Source organism: Megascapheus bottae, chromosome 1, assembly GCF_031878675.1.
Source record: "Megascapheus bottae isolate mThoBot1 chromosome 1, mThoBot2.hap1, whole genome shotgun sequence".
Classification (NCBI taxonomy): domain Eukaryota; kingdom Metazoa; phylum Chordata; class Mammalia; order Rodentia; family Geomyidae; genus Megascapheus; species Megascapheus bottae.
Window position 1 is genome coordinate 29,158,617 of NC_143509.1, and position 23,855 is coordinate 29,182,471.

The 23,855-nt window shown below is 49.2% G+C and overlaps 1 protein-coding gene across 3 annotated transcripts in view; it reads right to left on the reverse strand.

Annotated features, from left to right (window-relative positions):
* Gng7 (G protein subunit gamma 7) overlaps positions 1-23,855 on the reverse strand; it is an 84,998-nt gene that overhangs the window by 51,278 nt on the left and 9,865 nt on the right. For 2 of the 3 annotated variants that reach the window (XM_090329158.1, XM_090329170.1), the window contains exon 2: positions 4,431-4,476. The gene's annotated coding sequence lies outside the window, so the exon portion shown is untranslated. Of the gene's footprint in view, positions 1-4,430; positions 4,477-20,285; positions 20,323-23,855 lie in introns of those variants that run through there. The other variant, XM_090329164.1, reaches the window with a different exon arrangement.

The window sequence follows — 23,855 nt, forward strand, 5'->3', positions numbered from 1 at the left end:
GAAGGTGAAGTGAAGGTCTGGCTGGACAGGGCTGTCCCTCAGAGTCCTGGGCTCTTGGGGGAAGGCTCCTTGTTTGACAGGTCATCCCCCGTATTGTAGGGTGCTGAGCAGTGTCTCTGGTCTCCAGTAGGAAGCATCTAGAAATCCTGACAATCAAAACTGTCTCCTGGCCAGGCACCGGTGGCTCACACCTGTCATCCTAGCTGCTCAGGAGGCTGAGATCTGAGGATCACAGTTCGAAGCCAGCCCAGACAGGAAAGTGAGACTTTTATCTCTAATGAACCACCAGAAAACCAGAAGTGGTGCTGTGGCTCAAAGTGGTAGAGCACTAGCCTTGAGTTGAAGAGCTCAGGGACAGGGCCCAGGCCCACGGTTCAAGTTCTATGCCCCTGTCCCCTGAAAAATTAAAAAATACCCACAATAATCTCCTTGAGGCAAAATTTGTCCCAACCAAGAGCCTCAGAGCCGGGGATCCCATTGGCACCAAAGAAATTCTGCATCCACAGTTATCTTCTGTGCTGAAATCCTAAGCCACTCCCAACACTTAGTGGAGAGAAGAGAGGATGGGGTTTCCAGTGCTGGGTCCCCAGGCAGTGTGCTCTGCTATCTCTTGGGAGCAGGAAGAGGACTGAACTTTGTCCCCAGTAATTAATGTACAGTTTTTCCCTCTGTTCACGGTGTGCCCAGGGCTGGGCTGCTTTCTGTGTGGCGTGTTCTGAGCCCTGCAAGGGGCTAAGCTGAGTCCCTGGCCTCCACAGCAAGAGCTCCCCAGTTATGAAAACCACATGTGTCCTCAGATAACCCTGCAGCGTTTTTGCAGGGGCAGGAACACCCTGAGGTGACCCCAGCCTCTAGGGGTCCGTGTCATGCTTGAGTTTCCTAAGAAGCACCCCCAGCTTCCCTTGAGCTGCAGACAGGGCAGGGAGAAGGTTCCAGGCATGGTGCGCTGCAAGCAGGGGGGCCCCTTTGTCGGTTCTCGGCACAGCACCCTGTAATTATACGTGCGCCGTGTATAATTGCACACAGCCAGCAGCCGTGACCATTCCCAAGCAGAACACTAAGGTTTCCACTGTATATCTTGGCAGACCGTTCAGAGAACAGCTCGTCCGCAGAGAGAACTGATAATAACATGAATTTCAACACGCCCGCACAGACTGCACGGCGGTGACCAGGCAGAGGCTTGCTCTGATTTGGTGGATGGCAGGTCAGGAGGTCCACTCTTGATTGGTGGATGGGGAAGCTGGAAGCTTGCTCTGACTGGTGGATGGCACAGAAGAGACATGCTCTGATTGGTAGATGGTGCTGGGGTCTACTTTGATTGGTGGGTGACACTGGCGTTTGTTCCCACGGGAGGCTACTCTCCATATGAAAGCCCCCCCTCTCCCCGTGAGGGTTTTTTTTTTTTTTTTTTTTTTTTTAGCAAAAACCTTTAGTAACCCTCCAAGAGAACAAAGATCTAGAAAAAACACTCAGCTCCTTGAAGGTGGCTGCGATAGTTTGTGGTCTAGGATGAAGGCACTTGTGCGGGGGTGAGGGGTGAGGGGTCCCCAGCATGCTGAACAGGCAGGTCACTCTCTGGATTCCCCCCACCCTGCAGGGGGCTGACACCCCACCCCAGGCCGGGGTCTCCCCGGGCCTCTCCCAGGGTCTCTGTGCCTGTGGTATGTCTTGTCTTCGACACTAATGACAAGAAAGCAAGCAGCAAGTTTGAGGGAAACAACTGAGGCTCCTCCCTGCCCACAGCAAGAACCTGCATCCCAGAATGTGTGAGGTAGGGGACCAAGCCCTGTCTCTGTCCAAGGACCACACTCAGCAAAATCTGGGGCACACGGACCCCCCCCACACACATTGCCACCCGATAAATGAGGTCATCTTTGGCCTGCCATGGAGGTGGGACGTGTCAGCTCTGAGTGGAAGCTCTTCCGGGGTGAGGAGCCCTTCGGAGGAGGTGACAGCCAGCCAGGACCTGACACTTTCTTTGCCCGGGTCCCAGGGGACCAAAGGTCTACTATATGCCCTGGACCTGGTGGCTTCCACAAGACTTGGGTCTGTGATGGAGGCCACAGAGAGACTGATGAGCAGAATAATGTCCCCAGCTGACACAATGGATCCGAGTTGTCAAAGAGGGGTGCAAAGTGTGCCACAGACATCTAAGGCGTGGCCTACCTGCCCCACCTACATCCATCTTCCTCAAGCTCAGGGCCGGGATCCAGAGAACTGCGTGCCTACTCTGCCTCCTTGTGGCCACTGGTGGTAATAGCAGGCCCTCTAACCCCAGCAGGATGTAGGGGTTAGGTGAGTGGAGTGGGCTGAGGGCCTCCCTAAGGGACACCCTGGCTGCCCTGGACACAGCCTCTTGACTGTTCCCAACACAGGGTTCAGACAGCATGGCTCTCACTGGAGCCAGTCCTCTCTGGGCTGTCCTGGATCCTGCAAGGAACTGAGCTTGTTGTCCCCCCCCCCCAACCCCACCATCAGAAAAAAAAAAGTTTCCTTTGTTACCAGTGTCCCCTGAGTGGACACCTCAGAAACCCTACGATGACCCAACAGGACAATAAAGGATTGCTTTTGCTGGCCAGAGTTGCAGAGGTTTTAAAATTGCTTTGGGAGCAGGCGCTGGTGGCTCAGACCTGTAATCCTAGCTGAGACCTGAGGACGGGACTTTAAACTCAGCTCAAAGCAGGCAAGCCCATGAGACTCTGCTCCAGTTAATCACCAAAAAGCCAGAAATGGAGCTGTGGCTCAAGTGGTAGAGTGCTAGCCTTGAGCAGAAAAGCTCAGAGACAGCGCCCAGGCCCTGAGTTCAAGCCCCCAGGACCAACACACACACACACACACACACACACACACACACACACACACACACACAGAGTCCAACTTCAATAAGATGCAATCCCTAGACCCAATGTCAACATCCAGAGTGTCAATTCAGTGGCATTTAGGATACTCAAAGATTCATATTAACCACCATCAATAACAATTTCTAGAACATTCCATCACCTTGAAAGTAGACTGATCCCAATGTGAATCATCTCAGCCCCTTCTCCTCAGTCCCCAGAAGTCCACGTCCTGTCTCCAGATCTCTGTGTCCTGGAAGTTTTCTATCCATGGAGCCACACCCGGGGGGGGGGCGTTTTATGTCTATTGCTCTCATGGAGCGCCATGGCCTCATGGTCCCTTACATTGTGGCTCAGGTCACAGCCTTGTCTTGTTCTTTTTTTTTTTTGCCAGTCCTGGGCTTGAGCTCAGGGCCTGAGCACTGTCCTTGGACTTTCTCAAGGCTAGAGCTCTACCACTTGAGCCTTAGCACCACTTCTGGCTTTTTTCTATGTATGTGGTACCGAGGAATCGAACCCGGGTCTTCATGCATGCTAGGCAAGCACTTTAACCACTAGGCCAAACTCCCAGCCCCTTGTCTTGTTCTTGACTGACTGATATTCCATTGTGTGCACAGACCATACTGTGTGTCCACTCACCCCTTCACCACCCCAGGATTTCTACATGAGCACACACATCCTCTGCTGCTTATGCATTTATTTGTTCCCCTCCCCATCTCTATCTATCTATCTATCTATCTATCTATCTATCTATCTATCTATCTATTGACAATCCCTCGACTTGAAATCAAGGCCTGAGCACTGTCCCTGAGCTTCTTTTGCTCGAGGCTAGAGCTCTTCCACTTATGTCACAGCACCACTTCCGGCTTTTTCAGTGTATGTGGTACTGAGGAATCGAACCCAGGGTTTCATGCATGCTAGGCAAGCACTCTACCACTAGGCCAAACTCCCAGTCCTCTGCATTTTTTTTAAGGTATGTCTGATTCTGTATCATTTCCTGTCACCATGGCAGAGGACAGGAGTGGACAGGTGACCCAGTACAGGGCGGGTCCCCCAGACACAGCTCATAGAAGAGCCAGCTTGGCCCCTCCCAGCCTTCCTCTCTTGTATACAACACTCGCCACCATCACCAGCTCCCCTGCCACGAGTTCCCCAGTGGTGACACTACGCAGGGAGGTCTTTACCAGGTGCCATTGCCTGATCTGGCCTCCAGGACCATGAGCTAGAACAACCTTTTTGTCTTTATACAGCACCCAGCCTAGGGTGCTTGCTCACAGCAACAGAAAAAAAAAGACACACTAGGTTTTCAAATATGCATCACCCCCGAAGAGAAGGGCAGGCCAGGAAATGGGAGGAAAGGGCTGTGGAGCTCAGACCCTCAGAAGGCAGGTATTACAGGCGTGCACTTCTACACTGGCACTTCACTGCCTGATGACAGGATGTGTCACTAGAAGCCAGGCACCAGCAGGAACTGGGTGACACACACCCAGCCAGATGCTGTCTCTGCAGAAACCAATACTTTCCCCTGGGCCCAGCGTCACCGTCCGTCCCCAACTCAAGGTCAAATGCAAATGAAAATCTCACAGTGCCTACCTGTGTTGCACTCCCAGCTCCAGATTCCTGCGCCAAGTGGCCTTTCCTGCAAGAGAAACAGCACATCAGCCGGGGCCCGCCAGGCGGAGCTGCTGTCACCGCCAAGGTGACAGAAACCATATTGCACACCAGCCTCACTGTTGCTCTTCCAAGCCAAGGATGGTGCCGGCTAGGGCTCCCAGATGCAGCCGTGCCAAACACAAACGGAAGCAGAGACCGGTTGCATGATCTGTGTGTGCGTGCATGTGTGTGTGTGTGTGTGTGTGTGTGTGTGTGTGTGTGTGTATGCAAATGTTCATCTAGAGGGCCAAGTGCAGCACCTCACACCTGTAATCCCAGCTGCCTAGGAGGTGGAGGTGGGAGGATTTAAATCTGAGGCTGGTCCAGGCAAAAGCAAGCCATTCTATCTAATAACCTAGTTAAAGCATAAAGGACTGGGAGTGTGGCTCAAGGGGTAGAGCGCCAGCCTAGAAAGCACACGACCTTAAGTTCAAGCCCCACTGATCACACTCACACAGGGTTTTACTGTTAGTTTTCTTCTTGAGCTCCAGCTGCTTTGCTGTCAGCGTTCAGGTGGAAACCTGCTGAAGTTCCCAGCACTGCCTGCAGGGGGCAGCATTTCCCCAGAAATGTCCTGAATGCCCTTGAAGAACTGCAGTGGCCTTGGAGCTGCTGGGGCCCTGAGGCAAAAAGGGTGGTCCCAGCTGGTCAACTGGAATGACTGATGAAAGGGCCAGCGAAGGGAGCTCCCAGGGTAGCCAGAGGTTGTGCTGTCTGTACAGACAGTATTTTTTCTAATCAATCAGAATCAAAAACTTGCTCAGACGGGACGAGGGAGTTCCCAGGCCAATGACACCAACAGTGACATTACACAAGAGAAATGAGGGGGGGAGGGAGGGAGGGAGAAAGATGGGAAGAGAAGAAGAAATACCTCATGCCTGTAATCCCTGCACCTCAAAACATTGAGACCCAGATGACTGAGGTTCAAGGTCAGCCTGGGCAGAAAAGACTGGATACTCCATCTCCCATGAACCAGCAAAATGCCAGGCTGGTGGCATGGTTCAAATGGTAAAGTGCCAGCTGTGAGCCAGAAAGTGAAACAAGTGAGTTTGTGAGTTCAAGCTCCAGTACTGGGAACTTATCCCAGGTACCATGCTGGTTATTTTATCAGCTGAATTCACTCAATAAACCAAACTGGCCCAAGTCAAAGCCAGGCTGGCCTTGGCAATGCACTTTCCATGTTTCTCCAAGTACCCGTGACCAGCAGTCTGTCCAGGGTCACTTAGAGAGGGCGCACAGAAACTCAGCAGAGCGTGGGGCCGTGAGTGGCTGCTGGCCTCGGGAAGGCCCAGCCAGGTCAGCTGTGTCCCCCTCCAGCCACTCCTTGCCTGGGATCTGCAGGTAGAGCCCACCCAGTCCACATGAAGCCCCTGTTTCAGTACAAAACAGAAGCGGAGGGGCCGGAGTATGACCTAGTGATAGAGTGCCTGCCTAGCATGCACAGATGCATAAAGCCCTGAGTTTGATTCTTTGGTATGACATACACAGAAAAAGCTGGAAGTGGTGCTATGGCTCAAGTGATAGAGCATCAGTTGTAAGCAAAAATGCTAAGGGACAGCACCCAGTCTGGAGTTCAAGCTTTATGAATGGCACAGGAGAAGGAGAAGGAGAAGAAGAAGAAAAAGAAGAAGAGGAGGAGGAGGAGGAGGAGGAGACGGGACCCATTTGGGGCACTGAGAGGAACCCCTGGGCCAAGAACACATTTTGAAAAAGATCCAAATCAAGTGTGAGGGGGAGGGGTGATCTTGCCCAACAAGAAATGAACTCTTTACCTGACACATGTAACTAACTGTCACCTCCCTGTACATCACCCTTATAATAACAATAAATATTTTTAAAAGAAAATGATCTAAATTATTTTGAAGGTCTCCAAGGAACCCCCTGCCTCTGTTTCTCTCCCTCTTGAGCATGGGGTCCCCCTCCCTGGCCTCCACCCATTCCAGGCAAGGAGCCCACTTCCCCCTACTGTAACTACAGCCACAGGTGTCCCCAGACCTGGCTCAGTGTCCCCTGAGAGGCACAGTATCTTTAGGACATCAGAAGGTCAAGGACAGCCACGGAATAGCACTGAGTGCATGTATTTCCCCCACCCTTGCACGTGCATGGCTCCAGATCCTCCAGAGACTTGAGTGGGTGGGTAGGTGGGTGGGCCATGGCAGCCCCCCTCCCCCCTTCCCACGCTGACGTCAGCATGTGTGACTGAGGCCGCTAGATATAGAAAGCTAGAGCTGTCACCCTCAGCCTTCACTCATCACCACGGCAACCATCTAAATATGTCACCGCAGGAGAACGCTGATTGCCAAGGCAGGGGTGGCAGAGCCTGGGGGATGCCTCCTGGCCAGGCTGGTGGTGCAGGAGAGTCAAAGGAAGGTGCCCTGAGCCCAGGGAAGCCCATCAGCCAATGACAGGGCCCAGCCTGGCCTGACACAGAGCTGACTGTGACACAGACAGGGCAGAGCAGCAGCCGAGCTCTGAACTTGGGAGACACAGGATAGAATATGGGGGAGGGGGTAGTTCCAAGCCCACCTTCTGTCTCCAGCCTCAGTTTCTGGGTCTCATTAGTGTCCATGAGGTAGCAACTGCCTCCTGAACTTGTCTAGAGGATAAGTTATGACGCTAGGATCTGAGGATCTTGGTTCACAGCCAGTCTGGGAAAGGGAAGTCTGTGAGACTCTGATCTCCAATTAGCTACCAAAAAGCCAGAAGTGGAGCTGTGGTTCCATTGGTAGAGTGCCAGCCTTGAGCTTAGGGACAGGCTTTTCCACTTGTGGCCGGTACAATGCTACTTGAGTCACACCTGTAGCCTGGCTTGCTGCTGGTTCTTTGGAAATGGACTCGCTGAGACTTTTCTCCACAGACTGGCTTCAAATGAAGATTCTCCAGGTCTCAGTCTCCTGAGTAGCTGGGTTTATAGGCATGTACCACACCCCTGGCTTTGTTCTTTTATTTTTTGTGCTGGTCCTGGGGCTTGTCTCTGAACTTCCTTTGCTCAAGGCTAGCGCTCTACCACTTGAGCTACAGCATCATTTCTAGTTTTGTTTTTTTTTTTGAGTAATTTATTGGAGATAAGAGTCTCATGGACTTTTCTGCCCAGGCTGGCTTTGAACCATGATCCTCAGATCTCAGCCTCCTGAGTAGTAGGATGATAGGCAAAAACCACCGGTGTCCAAATCACCTCACTGTTTTCTATTGGTTAGAAAATGTTGGCTGCAAAACTGGCTTTCAACATACCTAATTGTAGTGAGCAACATTTTCTTATCATCCAAACCAGATCTAGGTCCCCTAATGGCTCCTTTCTAAGTGACAAACCTTCCCACTGCCAGATAAACGAAGGACGCACAGCTAAATCGGAATTTCGGAGAAACCACACACTGGAGGAAAGCACGGGCAAATGAACTCAAGACCTTGTGCTTGCTAAGCAGGGCGCCACCACATAGCCACGCCCCCACCGCGGTTGCCACACCCCACCACTCGGGCCACGCCCCCACCGTACTGTCCACGCCCCCAGTGCCATGCCTCTACCACTCAAGTCACGCCTGTTATCACTGGCCACGCCCCTAGCACATTGGCCACACTCCCAAACCCTTCCATTTTCACGTTTTGTTTTGTTTTTTCGCCAGTCCTGGGGCTTGAACTCAGGGCCTGGTCACTGTCCTTGGACTTTCTCAAGGCTAGAACTCTACCACTTGAGCCACAGCACCACTTCTGGCTTTTTCTTTTTCTTTTTTTTGCCAGTCCTGGGGGCTTGAACTCAGCTTGGGCATTGTCTTTGGATAATTTTTGCTCAAGGCTAACACTCTGCTACTTCAGCTTTTTCTGTATATGTGGTTCTGGGGAATTGAACCCAGGGCTTCCTGCATGCTAGGCGAGCATATCCAGGCCTAACTTCTGGATTTTTCTATGTATATGGTACCAAGGAATTGAACCCGGGTCTTCGTGCATGCTAGGCAAGCACTCTACCACTAGATCACCCTCTTGGCCTTCAGTTTGTTTTACAGATAAAGCCTCTTTCATTTGTTCAGGGCCAGCCTCCGACTGTGCATACCGGCAATATCTGAGATCTGCAGGGCTGGTTTGATTTATGTATCTCTGCTTCTGGTTAGGTTGTGCTCAAAACAACAAGCAAGAAGGAGGACATGGGGGGGGCCAGCCATCTCAACCTTGAAACTGATAAAAGCCCTGCTCCTGCCATGTAGAGTACCCTGTATGGGAAGAACAGAGAAGGGTTCAATATACCAGGACACCTGACAGATCACTTTTACCAGGTGTGCTAGGCCAACAGCAGAAATAAGTCACAGAAAGAGGTTTGCTGGAGTACAAGGACATACTTTACCTCTGCAGTCTTCCCCCTCAAAATCACCACTAAAAATCACATCTCAACACAAGACAACACTAGCTGGAGGTGTGTCTCATTTGGTAAGGTGCCTGCCTGGAAAGTGTGAGGCCCTGAATTCAAATCCCAGTACCATAAAAAGAAAAAGGATAAATTCCCAAGGGTAGTCAGTCTAAACACCACTGGTCAGAAGAAGGAATCCCAACAGAGAAAGCCTGAAAAAAATGTGGCAACAGGGACCAGGAGCGTAGCCTAGTGGTGGAGGAGGGGTGGTGGAATAAAGCTGCTCAGCAGTTGGCTGCTGGGAAGCAGAGAGAAGCAGGAGGGTAGAGGAAAGGACTGGAGTTAAGATATACCTTCAGGGGGACCAAGAGTTTGGCCTACTGGTAGAATGCCTACCTAGCATGCATGAAACCCTGGGTTCGATTCCTTGATACCACATACAGAGAAAACGCCAGAAGTGGCACTGTGGCTCAAGTGGAAGAGTACTAGCCTTGAATAAAAAGTGTCCAAGGACAGTGCCCAGGCTCTAAGCTCAAGCCCCAGGACTGGCAAAAAAAAAATGTGGTAACAGTACCATCGAAAGGCACAGTGGCTCATGTTTATAATCCCAGCTATTTATCTGGGAAGCAGAGATTGGGAGAATCATAATTCAAGACCAGTTTAAGACAATCTCAAACCACAAGTCAGGTATGGTGGCTCACTGCTATCACCCCAGCTATGTGGGTGATAGAGGTAACAGGATCAGAATTCAAGGTCAATCCTAGTCAAAAACATCAGACCCTATCAAAACAATAATTAAAGAAAACAGGGCTGAGCACAGGGTTCAAGTAGTAGAGAAGCCTACCTGGCAAGTTCAAGGTCCCAAGTACCACCAAAAATAAATCAATTAATAAACAAATAACTTATGGATCCTGGCTCAAGTTATAAGGTAGAAAAAAGGCCATGGGCCCGGCACCATTCCAGGCTCATCCCTGGAATCTCAGAGATCTGAGGATCATGGCTCAAAGCCAGCCTGGGCAGGAAAGTCTACAAGACTCTTATCTCCAGTAAATCACCAGAAAACTGGAAGTGGTGTTGTGGTTCAAAGTGATAGAGCTCTAGTCTTAAGTTAAAGAGCTCAGGGCCGGGAGTTTGGCCTAGTGGTTAAAGTGCTTGCCTAGCATGCGCGAAGACCTGGGTTCGATTCCTTGGTACCACACACATACAAAAAAGCTGGAAGTGGTGCTGAGGCTCAAGTGGTAGAGCTCTAGCCTTGAGAAAGTCCAAGGATAGCACTCAGGCCCTGAGCTCAAGCCCAGGACTGGCAAAAAAAAAGAGAAAAAGAGCTCAGGGTTAGCGCCTACCCCCAGGCCCAGAGTTCAAGCCTCATGACCAACCACCACCAATAACAACAACAACAAAAGGGCCATGGGGCTATGCACGGGGTTAACCTAAGTGCTATGTGCATCTGGCGTGCATGCACACACGGTTGTGCATGGTAACAAGTGCTGCAGGCAGTCGTTAACGACAGGGACAGTGGGTGTGTAGCGCGTGGGGGACCTCCGCATGGAGCAGATTTAGACTGAACAATCTAAAGCACTTCTGAAATGAAGAGCTTAAAAAAAGAGAAAGAAACAAGAGAAGAGAAGACAGGCAAGACAGGCAAGGAGCTACTTTCAAAGAAAATGCTTTGGAATGTGAGGGAGGGGGCATACAGGGCTGTGACAGCCTCATAATGAGGCGATTATATAAAATCGAGAAAAGAAAGGGGCTAAAAACAGGATATGCAAATTGGCAAGCTCACAAAAGAGGAATAGGAAAGAGGAGACAGGTGGCTGAACCTGCTCCTGAGGGGGGCATGGAGGGGCCTCCATGTCAGACTCCAATGCAATGGGGACACTATAGGCCATGAAGGGCACTCTACTACTTGAACCATGTCACTGGCCCAGGATTTGGCTGGTTCATTGGAGATAGAGTCTCTCAGGCTTTTTCACCCAGGCTGATTTCAAACCTGAGAACCTAAGATGACAAGTGTGGAACACCACACCAGTGTTGGTGGCCCCACTGGGGCTTGAACTCAAGTCACAGCTCCACTTCTGGCATTTTTTTGGTAGTTAAGTGGAGATGAGAGTCAAATCGACTTTCCTGACTAGCTGGCTTTGAACTGTGATCCTCAGGTCTCAACCTCCTGAGTAGCTAGGATTACAGGCGTGAGCCACCGCACTGGCTGTTTTTTTGTTTTTTGTTTTAGACAACATGTTAGTTATTTGTACTTATAGTTGGATTTCTCTGTCTTGGCACTGTCTTTTTGGTCTGTTCTCTGTGCTGGGGCCTGGAGGCTGGGAGCAGAGGCCCTAGCCATCTCCCTCTCTCTCCATGTCAGGAGCTCCCTCAGTCAGGACAGACAGAGTTCCCTGGGGCACAGTCCTTCCCCCCACCTTTGTCATATAATAACAATTTATCTAACAACCCACACCGGGTATGAATCACTCTCATGTTATAGATCTGGAAACTGAGGCTCAGAGAGGAGCTAAAACTAGTCCAGGAACAAGGAGGCACTCAAAAGTGTCAAAGGGCCTGCCACGGGGGTGATTTAGACATCACAGAACCAGAGTCAGAAAGCCAAATTGGGACTGTGAGCGAAATCCGGCCCACCATTTTTTCTTGTCTATAAAGTTTTATTGATATAGTCATGCCTGTTCCTTTACAAATCTTTTCCCCACAGAAATGGCAGAGCTGAGCAGTTTTGGCAAGGCCTCCCCACCCCCCAGCTCCGATGGTAAAGTTAAACTCGTCAACACTCTGGAGCTTTGGGATAAAAAGTCTGTACAATTTGAGTATTGATCATTTCCTTTGTCATTTTAAGGTCTCTGACTGTCCCTTTGTAAACTTTGGGGGACAGCTGGGCGCCGGTGGCTCACGCCTGTCATCCTAGCTACTCAGGAGGCTGAGATCTGGGAATTGTGGTTCAAAGCCAGTCCAGACACTAAAGTCTATGAGACTCTTATCTCCAACGAACCACCAGAAAACTGGAAGTGGCACTGTGGCTCAAGAGGTAGAGCGCTAGCCTTGAGCTCAGGGACAGCACCCAGGCCTAGAGTTCAAGTCCCATGACCAATAGCAACAACAACAAAAAAGACAAAACAGGAGCCTGGAGTGTAGCTTAGTGGTAGAGCACTTGCCTAGCATGCACGAAGCTCTGGGGTCGATTCCTCAGTACCACATATATAGAAAAAGCTAAAAGTGGCGCTGTGGCTCAAGTGGTAGAGTTCTAACCTTGAGAAAGCCCAAGGACAGCACCCAGGCCCTAAGTTCAACCCCCAGGATTGGCAAAAAAAAAAAAAAAGACAAAAATAGAAGTCTCCTTGGGGAGTAGAATAAACTCCACCTGGTCCTGACTGAGGTGACCTTCATGGCCAGCCTGGGGGAAGAGAGGGTGACTGGGACCCACTGTCACTGCCTCCAGGGCCTATGTGGGCTTCACTGTCTTGTGAGGTGCCCCAGGACTTTGCAACCAGTTCTGGGATTGCAGCACCAGTGCACCAGTTCTGTGACCCCCACAAGGTCCTCAGCCACAGGCATGGGGTGGGGGAGGCAGGACCTGCTGAGTCGGCACCAGATGCTATGTCTTCCCAGGGCCTGAGCTCAGCGCTGTCTCCCACTCAGCTCGGTGTCCTGTGCTGAGATCACAGAATGTTGAGTGTCAAGGTCACCTTTTGGTCTGTCCCAGGGCCTGCCCCGTGTGTACTGGGCTGGTTCCATCTCTAGAGGGCGGTGGGGAGGGGGGTGTCCTTGACACTGCAGGGTCAGAGCAGAGTCCCTAACTCCTACCTAGGCCAGGCCAGGCACTCCAATCTAGCGAAGCACATCATGCCTCACACCCCCACATCCCATCCTGAACCCCCCAGTCCTCATGAACAAATAGGGGATCTAGAGCAGGATCCATCTGAGGTCCAAGTGCCTGACAGACAGGAACATTCTAGAAATCCTTTCCTACAAAGAGGCCCCTAGAGAGATTATCCTGAGGAAATGCCTGGCTACACTAAGAAACAGATATCACAGCCCTAAGAAAGACAGCTGGCTGCTGGTGGCTCATGTCATCCTGCTTACTGACGAGGCTGAGATTGCCTTCCATCTCAGTTTGAAGCCATCCTGGAACAGCACAAAAGTCCATGGAATTCTTACCTTTAATTAACCACCAAAAAGCTGGAGCACTAGCCTTGAGCAAAAAAGCTCAGGGACAGCAGCTGGTCCTGAGTTCAAGTCCCAGGATCAGCACAATAAACACATAAATGAACAAACACATACATAAATGGAAATAAAAGAAATACAATGAATTCACAGCCATTGGTTGAATACCCCTTGTTCAACCAAATTCTATCCTGTTCTCACTGGGCCATCCACCTCATTCACCACCAAGTCATTGTCTAACAACATGGAAGACACCCAAAGACAGCCTCTCTCCACTGTTTCCCCCTTTCCTGGTGTACAGGACACTCTCCTCAAGCGTGAGAAGACCCATGGTTCATGTTAACGAACACTACATGGCGGAGGGGATGGACTGTCCCTTCTGTGATTCTTTCACACTACAGTGTGACTGCCATCTAAGTGGCAAACTCTCTTCTAAGTAAGTTTCCAGGTTGGGGAAGTTCCCATAAACAGAGTAGGCTCCATGAGAAAGTACAGTCTACCAACAGGCAGGAGGGTGAATACAGAGGCACCTCCGCCAAGGGAATCTTCAGATGTGACCCAAAACCCAGGTCCAGCATCCATTTTTCAGTACATGACAGACCCTGGGCAGAAAGCCAGCCTAAGCTCCATCCAGATTCCTGACCCACAAGAACGGATAATGGTGAGGGTGTGTTATTTCAATTAATTAACATCAGCAGTATTTGTTACGCAGCATTAGCTAACTCATACAGTCTGTCCCCTGAGATTCAGATCTACCCTCCAAAGAGAAAAACCTAAAAAAATATTTGAAAGAGACACCAATCTGAGCACAAGGAGTATATGATTCACAGCTGTGGCGTGGAAGGAGAAATACAAGGACATTCCCTGCCACACATATACCTCCCAGGTGCCTTTTCAAAAATGAGATAGATAGGGGCACAGAGGCCTGCAGATAAACAAACAACAATCCTTGGTTAGCTCTCGTAACTCAGACATGCGGGCTCCGTACCAGCTACTAGCAGGGGCAGTTTCTCTACGTGACGAAGAATCCAGTCATAAGGAAAGAATGCTATATTGTTATATACACCATGATGCTTTGCTTAAAACAGCACTTCTCCAACGCCTCCCCCTCTGGCTAGGATTAGAATAGACAGAAATCCAGATTGTACACACAGAGGGGCTGGAAATGTTGTAACACATGGAGAACGCCACAGCAGACAATCTGCATCCTACTTTTCAAATGTGTCTCCTGGGGTGCCAGCCACTCTTAGCAGTCAGGGCTCTGGCAAAGGAGCCAAAGCAGATCATGTATTTGTTCAGAGACAGACAGACAGACAGACAGACAGACAGCCAAGGGTTCCTTATCCCTCCCGTCCCTGCCCCAGCACTAATGCAAAGTTCTCTGTAGCAGAGGACACCTAACTTAGCTCCTGAACCATCTGACAAAATGGCTAAGACTCCATGATTGAGAACCTGTTTTTTATTTTTATTTTATTTTTTTAGTATCAGTTATAGAGTTTGAACTCAGGGCCTGGGCATAGGCTGTCCCTGAGCTTTTTTGCTCAAGGCTAGCACTATACCACTTGAACCACAGCTCCACTTCTGGTTTTCTGGTAGTTCACTAGAGATTAGTCTCATGGGCATTCCTGCCTGGGCTCGCTTTGAACTGCCATCCTCAGCTCTGAGAGCTGAGCTACCTGTGCCAAGAGAGCACAGTTCTTTTTCCAATTGTTTTGACAATCCCATTGTCATCTATGGAAAAACTACAACCACAAAGACCAGGAAATGCCAATTACAGAGCAAGCAAGGGCCAGGCACAGGAGCTTACATCTGCAATCCCAGCTTAGAAGGAGGCAGAGATCGAAAAGATCGCAGTGATTGTTTTTGAAAGTCCTGAGGCTTGAAGTCAGAACCTAGGCGCTGTCCTTGAGTTTTCTCAAGGCTAGCATCCTGCCATTTGAGCCACAGCACCACTTCCAGCTTTTTCTGTACATATGATAGCAGGAATCGAATCTAGAGCTTTGTGCATGCTAGGCAAGCACTCCACCGCTAGGCCATACTTCCAGCCAGTCGGTGATCTTTGAGGCCAACCTGGGCAAAGTATTAACAAGACCTCATCACATCAAACAAGCTGGTGTCTGTCTGGGGTCTCAGCTTACAGGAGATGTAAATAGGAGGATTGCAGTTCAGTCTAGACAGCATGTGAGTTCAAGGCTGTGAGCTCAAAACCCCAGTGCCACGGAGAGAGGAAAAAGATAAAGAAAACATGAGGCTCCTGGGAGGAAAAGAAGCCAGAAGTGTTTAGAGCAACCGGGTTGCTTGATGACTAGAACACAGATTACTAAATCCCCGCTGTGGACAGCTCTGAGAGATAGCTCTGACCTCTATTGGCTCAGCAGGGCAACTTGCCTAAGGATTCATGGAAAGATCTGGAAAGTTGTACTCCTTATATGACATTCTTACAGGGATAGGAGGGGGCTGACTGCCTCCAGGGACCAGGGGACATGCTGGGGCCATATGTGACTGTCAAGCTGGACATAGTGTGATGGTGGGGGGGGCCGAGGGTTACTACTCAGCCCCCTCCAGGGCCCACAGAGGGGGAGATCCTGGGTTAATTATTTGACAAAACCTATTTCCACTTCAATGTCACAGAATATGACCTTATTTGGAAATAAATTAGACTTTGGTAGTTCAAATGAGAGCACAGAGAACAGAGCCCGAAAGCTGGTAGCCTGTGTCCTTTGAAGGTGACAGACACCTGGGAGGCGGCCATGGGAAAGGTGGAGGCAGAAACTGGAGGGATGGGGGGGGCACATGGCACAAACTTCATCTTCTATAGTCATGAGAAGCTAGATTTGGCATAGAAAAGAGCCGATGTTGGTCCCTCAAGACCATGTCTAACCCTGCCCTAACCTGGAGCTCAGACTCATAGGCTCCAGGTCTGTTTTGTTGGGGGGGGGGGGTGTGTTTGCATGTGCAATGCTGAGCATGGACAAACCCTCACCACTGAGGCAGTACTGAAAGAGCAGAACTCTCTGTTGTTTTTGTTGTTGCCAGTCCTAGAGCTTAAACTCAGGGCCTGAGCACAGTTCTCAGGCTTTCTCAAGGCTAGAGCTCTACCACTTGAGCCTCAGCACCACTTCCAGCTTTTTTCTATGTATGAGGTACCGCGGAATGGAACCCGGGTCTTTGTGCATATGAGACAAGCACTCTACCACTAGGCCAAACTCCCAGCCCCCTCTCTGCTGTTTTGAGGCTCTCCTTCCATTCACAATCATTTATGGTGGCACTGTGTGGAAGAGTTGGTCCCCAGCAGGTGGCATGTCTGAGAGAGAACTGAGTGGACCCTGGGCCCAATGGGGTCATCGAGGGAGGGACATGGGAACTGGCTGGAGAAAGTGAATCCCTGAGGGTGACCTTTGAAAGGTGTGTCTCATGAGAGTGTGTATGTGTGCGTGTGCGTGCGTGTGTGTGTGTGTGTGTGTGTGTGTGTGTGTGTGTGTCCTGGGGCTTAAACTCAGGACCTGGGCACTGTCCCTGAGCTCTTTTAGCTCAAATCTAGCACTGGGCCACTTCTAGCTTTTTCTGTGTATGTGGTACTGAAGAATCGAACCCAGGGCTTCGTGCATACTAGGCAAGCACTCTGCCACTAGGCCACGTTCTCAGCCTTGAAGGCTTTTATTTATTTATTTATTTATTTTTATTTTTGGCCAGTTCTGGGACTTGTATTCAGGACCTGAGCACTGTCCTTGGGCTTTCTCAAGGCTATTGCTCTACCCCTTGAGCCACAGCACCATTTCATATTTTTTTCTGTATATATGGTACCAAGGAATCAAACCCAGCATTTCATGCATGCTGGGTAAGCATTCTACTAGTAGGCCAAATTCTTGGTCCCCCTGAAGGTATATCTTAACTCCAGTCCTTTCCTCTACCCCCTGCTTCTCTCTGTCTCCTGGCAGCCAACTGGTGAGCAGCTTCATTCCACCACCCCTCCTGCCATAATGCTTGGCCTCACCATTGGCAACCTAAAAGTAACCAAATTGGGATTACAGGCATGCGTCACCAGACACACCCAGCTATTTCTCACAATGATGTAATAGTGACTAGCACAGCCCTAGGGTATAAACACAGGCCCCCCTTATCCAGATTGTACCCCACATGCACCCAGCTATAGCCACAGAAGCCCCTCCCCACATACACAAACTAATACTCCCCATCTCAGACCCCACAGTCCTCAAGAATGGCCAACCATTCCTGTGTCACTTCCCCTAGAAAGAATGGAGTGCCAGGGTGTGCGAAGCCAGGTACCAGTAGCTCATGCCTGTGATCCAAGCTACTCAGGATGCTGAGATCTGAGGATCATGGTTCAAAACTAACTGAGGCAGGATAATGTGTGAGACTGGTAACCTCCAGTAAACTACTTAAAAAAAAAGCCTGAAGAGGTGCTATGGCTCAAATGGTAGAGTACTAGCTTGAGCAAAAGGGCTTAGAGACAGCATCCAAGTCCTGAGTTCAAACCCTAGGACTGGCACAAAATTAAGTATAGAGGGTCCAGGAGTGTGGCCAACTGGTAGAGTGCTTGCCTAGCATGCACAAAGACCTGGGTTCGATTCCTCAGTACCACATACATAGAAAAAAAAGCTGGAAGTGGTACTGAGGCTCAAGTGGTAGAGCTCTTGCCTTGAGAAAGACCCAAGGACAGTGCTCAGGCCCTGAGCTCAAGCCCAGGACTGGCAAAAAAAAAAAAAAATTAAGAATGGACACTGGTTTTCACATGGGCAGCGGTGGCAGTGAGACTCAGTGAAGCACAAATTTGGATCTCTACCTGATCTCATCGCGGGAAGCCTTCTGGCCTGACTTGAACCCAGCTTTGAAGGGACACGAGTACTAATCTATCACAGGACACAAATCTGTGTCACCACCAAAGAGAAAAAATGGCCACTTAATTACACTTCCCCGAGCTCTACAGAGAAATCTTCCCAGGGAAGAGGGCTGCAGGCCAGGCCCGGGGAGAGGAGTGAGGACTTCCCTTTGGGCGGCCGGTACTGGAGCTTTGATCCCAGCTACAGTCTAACAACATGGCTCCAGAGCCTTACACAAAGCTCCACAAAGATTTTTTTTTAGACAGTACTGGGATTTGAACCCAGGGCCTTGTCAACTAGGTACTCTGCTTCAGCGTCTTAAGCCACAGCTTTCTCTTGCTTCTGGTTTATTTTTCAGGGAGGGACTTCCAGTTTTTCCCAGGCTGGGACCCAGAGCCTCCTGTTTTTGCCTCCAGCATTGCTGGTATTACAGGCATGCATCATCATCCTCGGTGTTTGTTTGTACAGCCAGGGGACCCTGAGCCACATGGGACAGTATATGTGGCAGACAAGACAAGGGCGTTCCTGGCCTCAAACTCTTCATCCTTTTGCCTCCACTTCCCAAGGGCTGGCCCTACTGATGGGCTCCAGCACACCTGGCTTTGCACAAGGGTTTTTATTTCCCTTAGGTGCACATATATAAGTGCAACTGGGTTGATGGAAATTCCATGTGTGATCATTGGAAGTGTCACCAGCCTCTGTGGTGTATAGTCCAGGGCTCACAGCTCCACATCCTCCCTGGGCCTGCAGGGAGGATTCAGGGAGGACTGAATCCAACCTGCCTCCCTTCTGAGGTCCCACAGTTCTTGGCTGCTGGCCTCCTTCCTCTTTCTTCAGAGCAGCTCATGCTCTTTGGCCTCCTCGACATGACACAAAGAACAAAAGGAAGAGAGGCCCGCATCCCTCCCCCGGCGCTGGAGCTGGGGAAGTAGGTGTCTTTTGGAGTTGTCACCTGAGCATAAAGTTAAAGGGTGATGAGGAGAAGAGGTGGGTGGAGAGTGGGGGGGGGGGTGCTCATCAAAGTCAAGAGTGAGGGGAAAACAGAATCTCAGAGGCAGAGGAGACACTGCTCAATACCAGAGGAACTCAGTCCAGAAGAGCTCGGCCTGCTAAAGAACATACAAATGGACAAAAATCCCAGCAGGCATAGAGGAGCCCACAGAGCGGGCTCAGTGGGTTATACAAAGTGTCGCTGCCCTGCTGTGACCCTTGTGGAGTGGATCTGAGGCAGGGAAATGGAAGGGACACAGAAGCCTGGGCACTGATGTCCACGGCAGCCCCCTCCGTGTCCCAGGATGGCTGAGTGGATTTGCACAATGTGGGGGTTTCTCTTCACACAATGGAATATTATTAGACCAGAAAATCGGAATGCAGATGGGCACTGAGGACACTGTGCAGATAAAAGCAGTTGACCTAAAAGGCCACATAAATGGTATGTAACCTCCCCCAGGATAAGAAATATCCAGAAGAAGTGGATCCACAGAGCGAGACTGTGGTGATGGCCGCATGGACAGAAGGTGGGATGCTATTGCGCCAGCAACTAATGATTAGTTACACTGCCTGTGTTCTATGTAATTCGCCACAATCAAACACAAGACAAGCCAGTGCCAGTGACACCTGTCATCTCAGCCACTCGAGAGGCTGAGATGTGGAGGATCGAGGTTACAAAGCCAGCTCAGGAAGGAAAGTCCTCAGGATTCATCTCTAATGAAGCCAGATTAGTGGTAAGGCACAAGTAGTAGCTTGCCTAGAGGAGATAGGATCCTATTGGAGGGGCTTAGGTCACTGAGGATATGACTTCAGTGGTACCTCCACTGTGGGGCCCCAGTGTCTCTCTGTCACTCTTCCTACACATGCCCAGGCCCAGAGTTCAAGCCCCAGAATTGGCACATGAATGATAAAACATACCTGAAACCTATAACCCTAGCAGCCCAGACCACAGGACAGTCCACAAAGACTCCAGCCAGGGCACAAGATGGTGCAGATCATGAGACACTAGAAGCTGAAGAATGTCCTAGCCTGAAGGAGCCCAAGGAGATATGACTACTAAATGTCAAGTGGGCAGAAAAAAAAAGATATTAGGGGGAAATGAATGAAATCTGAACAGGATGTGGAGCTTATGGAAATGTACCAAGTCAGCTGGGCACTGGTGGCTCACATCTGACATGCTAGCTACTCAAAAGGCCTCAGCCTTGATCTGAGGATCAAGGTTCAAAGCCAGCCCGTCTCTTCTCTCCAATCAGCCACCAGAAAACTGAAAGTGACTCAAAATGGTAGACAGCTAGCTTTGAGATCTCAGGGACAGAACACAGATCCTGAGTTCAAGTCCCATGATAGACACACAAACATAAAATACCAGATTAAGGCCAGATGTAGTAGCTCATCCACTTGGGAGACTGAGATCAGGATGATAGAGATTCACGACAATCTGGGGGATTAAACACTCACCTCAACCAATTAAAGTTGGGTACAATGGTATACTCCTGTCATACAAGCTCTGAAGGAGAGGCAAAGTTCCAGGATGATACTGGAAGAAAAACAAAAGCCTCTATCAGAAAAATAAAGGAAGAAGGGGCCAGGAGTGTGGCCTAGAAGTAAAGTCCTTGCCTAGCATGCATAAAGCCCTGAGTTTGATTCTTTGGTATCACATACACAGAAAAAGCCAGAATTGGTGCTGTGGCTCAAGTGGCAGAGTGCTAGCCTTGAGAAAACTCAAGGACAGCGCTCAGGCCCTGATTTCAAGCCCCAGGACTGGCAAAAATATATACATACATACATAGAGGAAGGAAGGGGAAAAAAAGGACTGGGGCATGGCTCAAGAGTTAGGGATGAGTGCCGGGAGTTTGGCCTAGTGGTAGAGTGCTTGCCTGGAATGCACAAAGACCTGGGTTTGATTCCTCGGTACCACATACATAGAAAAAAGCTGGAAGTGGTGCTGAGGCTCGAGTGGTAGAGCTCTAGCCTTCACAAAGTCCAAAGACAGTGCTCAGGCCCTGAGCTCAAGCCCAGGACTGGCAAAAAAAAAAAAAAAAAAAAAGAGTTAGGGATGTGGCTAAAGCAGTAGGAGTGTAGTTCAGTTGATGAATGCCTGCCTGGCGAGCTCCAGGCCTGAATTCAAATCCCAATATGTTTGGGGAGGGAAGAAAGGAGAGAGAGAGAGGGAGGGGAGGGAGAGAGAGAGAGAGAGAGAGAGACAAAGAGACAGAGACAGAGACAGAGAAAGAATGGAAAGAGAAGGAAGATGAGCTGGGATAACTTCTTGTTAGGACAAAGGCACCCAGGGCTGTCTTAGAGTTCAGGGAAGCAATCTGCAGGCATGTGAGAGCTCTCTAGTTTTCCTGGACAGGTAAAACCATTCCAAAGTAAAAAGATGGTTTGTGCATCAGGACTCAGACCGCTGTTTCCTTGAGAGACAGCCTGGGTCTGGCACTGCGATTGGCGTTGTGCCTGGCACCAAGGAGCAAGGCAACTCTGACCCAGGAAGTAATGTCGCTTGTGATTTTCCATCATCCTACAACCCATGTCACAGTGAGGACAATCAGGGGATGAGTACAGTGCCACAGAGGCAGAACCCTGGACTTGAAGGACTAATGCTGACAATCCATAGCTACTGCCCATCTGCACCCCAAATCTCCACACACTATCTAAGGTGTACAAGCACATATGCTTGGGTTTTCTTCACCTTGAATGAGAGTGTCTAAGAGACTGGCAGACAGAGATAGAGACAAACAGACACAGAAAGAAGACAGAGAGAAACAGTGAGACAGAGAGAGACAGAAAACGGACAGAAAAAGACAAGAGGACGGGGGCCAGGAGTTTGGCCTAGTGGTAGAGTGCTTGCCTAGCATGCACGAAGACCAGGGTTCGATTCTTCGGTACCATATACATAAAAAAAAAAGCTGGAAGTGGTGCTGAGGCTCAAGTAGTAGAGCTCTAGCCTTGAGAAAGTCCAAGGACAGTGCTCAGGCCCTGAGCTCAAGCCCAGGACTGGCAAAAACAAAAAGAAAACAAAAAAAAGGACAGAAACAGAGAGAAAAAAGGAGAGAAAAGTCAGATGATTATTTTTTTTCTAGTAATGGGGCTTGAGCTCAAGGCCTCGGTGTTGACCCTAACCTTTTCTACTGTAGGCTAGTGCTCCACCACTTGAGCCACAGCTCTACTCCCCTCTTTTTGGTGGTTAATGGGAGAGAAAAGTCTCACATACTTTCCTTCCCAGGCTGGCTTCCAATCATGATCCTCAGATCTCAACCCTCTGAGTAGCTAGGATTACAGGTGTGAGCTGCAACGTGTCTGGCTCATTTATTCTAAAACAATGATAATTTTAATTATGTTCTAAAATCTAAGTGCCAGTGATTGTATGTAGAGATTCCCTTCTTGAATACTTGTTTGTTAAATACATCATTTGAAATATGATGTAAAAATCAATGTTAATAAATTCTTTAAATAAAAAAAGATAAGAAAACAAAAAAATAAAATAAAAAATAACAGCCAATCTGGGCTGTGGCACAGAAATGATGATCTAATATACACAAGGCCTGGGTTCTGTCCCTAGCACCATAAAAACAATTAAAACAATCATTAAATATGCATAATTTTTACGAACCTATTTAGAAAAAAGAAAACAACTAATCACAAAGCTCCCACGGCTCCACTTCTCCCTGGTCTTTGAAAAGTGAAAAAACAATGGTATATTTTTACAAGTAGCAATTGGCAAAATAATCCTAAAAATAATTAAATTAAAAATTCAGAGGCACTCTTCTGAGGCAAGTCTGAATTGGTGAGCTGAGTTCCCAGCTCACCAATGACAAACAAAAAAACATTCGTATCTGTTGACGGCCATCAGACTTTTAGAATTTTCCTCAGACACTGCATCTGGCCGGGGGGACATCATCTAAATAAAGCCATGCCTGACATTACAACCGCCCCTTCCAGGGTCTTGAAACAGATCCTGGCTTTGTAGAGTTATTATTTCCTGTTTATCTACTTTACCTACACTATGCCACCAAAAATACTTTAAAATGTGTCCTTTCTGTGCTGTTGAATATTCTATTTCAAGCTAGGCATGACAGCACACAAATATAATGCCAGCACTCAGGAGACAGAGGTCAGGGTGAAACAGCCTGGGCTGCAAACACAGTAGGACTTGTCTCAAAAAGAATGCTTTTTTTGTTGTTGTTCTGGTCTTGAACTCTGGGCCTGGGTGCTGTCCCTGAGCTCTTCAGCCTAAGGCTAGTACTCGACCACTTTGAGCCACAGAGCCATTTCCAATTTTCAGGTGGTTCACTGGAGATAAGTCTCATGGACTTTAGTGCCCAGGCTGGTTTTAAACTGTGATCCTCAGTAGCTAGGATTACAGGTATGAGTCACAGGCTCCCAGCACAAACACAATTTTTTTTCCAATCCTGGGGCTTGAACTCAGGGCCTAGGCACTGTCCTTGGGCTTTCTCAAGGCTAGGGCTCTGCCCCTTGAGCCAAAGCACCACTTCTGACCTTTCTGTTGTATGTGTTACCGAGGAATTGAACCCAGGCCCCTCAAAAACAATTTTTTTTAGATTAAATGTTTTAATAACCACAGTTTAAGCTCAGTCCCGGTGTCAGGAGGCTGATCTAAATATTACAGTTCAAAGCCAACCCAGGTAGAAAAGTCCTGGTGAGACTCTTACCTCCAATTAACCCCTCAAAACAGGAAGTGGCTGCTGATAGAACACAAAGAGGCTCAGAAATAGTGAGATAGTGCCCAGGCCCTGAGTTCAAGCCCCACAACCACCCCAAAAAAAAAAATTAAAGGGCCGGGAAGTTTGGCCTAGCATGCACGAAGACCCAGATTTCATTCCTTGGTACCACATATATAGAAAAGCTGGCAGTGATGCTGTGGCTCAGGTGGTAGAATCACTAGGCTTTGAGAAAGCCCAAGGGCAGTGCTCAGGCCCTGAGTTCAAGCCCCAGGAATGGAAAAAAAAAGAATTAGAGATGCTTAAATGAAACAAGAAAAGCTAAAGGATCAAATTCTAAAATCAA